This window comes from Anneissia japonica, unplaced genomic scaffold (assembly GCF_011630105.1).
Source record: "Anneissia japonica isolate Jap-2015-1 unplaced genomic scaffold, ASM1163010v1 scaffold718_len1063573_cov188, whole genome shotgun sequence".
Taxonomy (NCBI): domain Eukaryota; kingdom Metazoa; phylum Echinodermata; class Crinoidea; order Comatulida; family Comatulidae; genus Anneissia; species Anneissia japonica.
The window spans coordinates 178785-182034 of record NW_022727435.1 but is presented as its reverse complement, the minus strand read 5'-3'; the positions used below and the strand labels follow the sequence as shown (position 1 = coordinate 182034).

General features: G+C 37.4%; 1 protein-coding gene across 1 annotated transcript in view; it reads left to right on the top strand.

Moving 5' to 3' along the window:
- LOC117113716 overlaps positions 1-3250 on the top strand; it is a 17295-nt gene that overhangs the window by 10445 nt on the left and 3600 nt on the right. The window lies entirely within an intron of this gene.

Genomic DNA, 3250 nt, shown 5'->3' with positions numbered 1-3250 from the left:
ATATGCACGTGCATTTTCTTAGCTTTGCCAATATAAATAAGTATTATCAAAGAATCATTCAATCAATCGTTTGAGGGTGGGTCCAGAAGACGCGGGTCTATCCCAACCCCCAAAAAATAAAGAAGAAAGAGAGAAGAAAGACCAGAAAGAAGGGAGCATGACATCACTGAAGGCTTACTCCAAAACAACCTATTTTTTTTAATGTCTGTTGTCTCCATCATTTCTAAACAAAATTCTTTCTCTATATCTGTCCCTTATGGGTGGATATATATATATTCGGTGTAAACACCAAGGATAACCCACAAAAGTCGGAAGAATACTGGTTTCCAGTGAGGTCCTTCTGGTGGTGATTGGGCACTACACTGGCAGTGGCCTAACGATGGGCCCGGGGCCCTGTGGCTTTCTGAGACTGGGGCCCCTTTTTGATCCGGTCACCACTTTGATTGTGGGAATTTAAATGTGCTCATTTTTCTAATATTTGGCATTGTATTTTAAATTGCTTTTAACAACGAAATAAATTATATATCAATTGCAGATTTAAGTATTCAAAATAGAGGGAATGTGGGTAGGGAGGGACTTTCACACACTATGCCACCTCAGCCCCAGCATGGTTGGGGCTAAGGTAGGATCATTTATGAATACGGCACCTCAAAGTGGCCGGAAATGGCACTCATAGATTTAAAATGCGAGTATAATTTCCATTTTTAAAACAATTGGAAAATTTAAGGGGGCCCCAGGCCGACAGTGGCCCCAGGCCGACAGGGGCCCCATTAAACCTTCACGGGATATACTATGATATATGTCTTACAGTCGATCTCAGGGACACATTATGCTGTTATGTATCAACAAAGCCCTTTTGGGTAAGGGTGCCCGAGCGAGTGCCTATGGGTTGGGGCACCTTCGGGCCCCTGGTGACGGGGGCCCTGCGGACCGCCGCATAAGAGCGCATAGTCGTTACACCACTGTACATCGGGAAACAATTTCCTACTCATTTCCAATTAGTATACTGCGTTCTTTAACGTGCACACAGGCCATAATAATAATGCACACGGAACCAACAGGTTAAATGTCTCATCCGAAAGACTGTGCGCTATCGTAACTTGCATTTCAGCCCTCCAACTGAAATACAAGGCAGAGCAGTGATGGGAATTCAATACACCACTTCCTTCCTAAAGCCCCTTCCAATTTCCATCTTAGAAAACGTAAAGAATTTATCCTCCAAAAGGCTGGAAAGGACTCCCTCTCATTATTAAGTCAGTAATTAAAATAACTATAATAATCTCACTACAATAATTACAACAACAACAACAATAATATTAATAATAATAATAATAATAATAATAATAATAATAATAATAATAATAATTTTAATATTGGTTGCCTTTTTGCCCTTTAAACCTGTTTCCTTTTGCTGTTATTGTGATGTGGGTCTATTTATTGACAAATGTTTAAATGTTGATTGTTTAGATTTTTCTGCTTGAACCCTTTAATTTTGTAAAATTCAACCCAGTGATGAATAAAGAATGATTTGATTTGATTTGAATCGGAGACCTAGAGATTCCCACGTTTTAGCGCACACAGAGGCTACCACCAGTTTAGGCAACTGAGCTAAGCTGCTCTGCTACCTGGTTATAAATCTAAAAGGTACCATTCCAATATTTAATAATAGGCTCTATTACAGTAACACTATTAAAATTCAGAGACGGACAAAAATTTACTTTCGCCATAATATATTGTACAGTAAGCCTACGACTTCTGGATCACATTTTCTTCAGGCCATCTAATAGGCTTGAAAATATCAATATAAAGACGTTTGAGTAACAAAATTCATTGATTGTTTTTAATAAAGTGTCACTTTAATACCAGAAAATATGTTGCTCTGAAACATGATAAGGCCAATCTGAATAAAATGACCCGATCGTCCTTTAAGGTCCAACTGATGATGTTGCAGGCGTTTATCATCCGAATATCCGAATTATTAGTAGGCCTTTATTATGTATAGATTAATTTAATCGATTTCAACATGCTGTGTATAATATTTAATAATAGGCCTATTATGACGGATAACCATGTATTTTATTCTTTATTTACTGACATGTTTAAAGTCGGAGGCGGATTTTAAGGTGGGTAGTTATGCAGCCGTCCGGGGCTCATACATTTTTGAAAAAATTAAAAGAAAATATTTTGTCAAAAGCGGTTGTATTATTAAATTGCTCAGTAGTAGTAAGTAGGGGCCCATCGCCTTTCCGGGACTCATTTGGACATGGAGGAAGTAAGCGTTTCCCTAGAAAGTACACAGGCATTACATAACTGGTCAAACCTCCATAGTGGGGCATCCAGGGGCATAGTTGAAAGAACCCCTTCTAATAAATCTGCCAAATATTGTGTTTGTGGGATTTTGGTCTATTTGGTTTTTTCGGAAATTATAGAAAATATTACGTATTGTTAAGGCGTTGTAGGAGAGTGCTGAGTGTCAGTGTTACTGTCAGTATAAGTAGTGGCCTCTCCAGGGCCCATTTAGACTCGGACTTCGCCCAGAAAGGCTTCGTAGTAGCCTAATGTGTTAGGTAGTAGTAGGAGCGCCCCCCCCCCCCTCACGAGTTACGTAAATGGGTTCTGTTTATTTTAATATGATATGGGAATGCCATAATTGGACTTTATGGGACAATACATGAAACACTACACCGTTTCTGATATATAAACTGCAATACATTATTCAGCATCGGAAGAGCTTTCCAACGATACTAAACACGACTACTTTTCGGTGAGTTTATATACATATTCTTATTTTATACACATTTTAAGTATATTTTGCGGATATTTTAAAACAAATAAACTCCTATTTTTGATTTATATTCCATTCTGGCATGAGTGACAGTAGTTTTTATATGTCTGGTTTGTTGCCTGTATACAAATTATGATTTTAGACACCAACATCATATCTGTAGCTTATTTAGTTCCAATTATATGCACATTTTAGATAAATTTGGCGGCCATTTTGAAAAATGGCCGCCAAATTTATTCATTTGTATACCAGGTGAAAAATCAAGTGTCAACAGGGATTAGGGTGACCAGGACGGATTAATTAGGATATCTGGCTATGTTGACTGCTTCTAACATTCCACTCCCCCTAACTTGATTTCTAGGCCTCTTTTTTTATTTTTTTTCCTAGTCTAATGATAACATATTGTATTTTTCAATTTCTCTTATTTGAAAAAAAAAATATTCCTTGATAAAATAAAAAAAAATA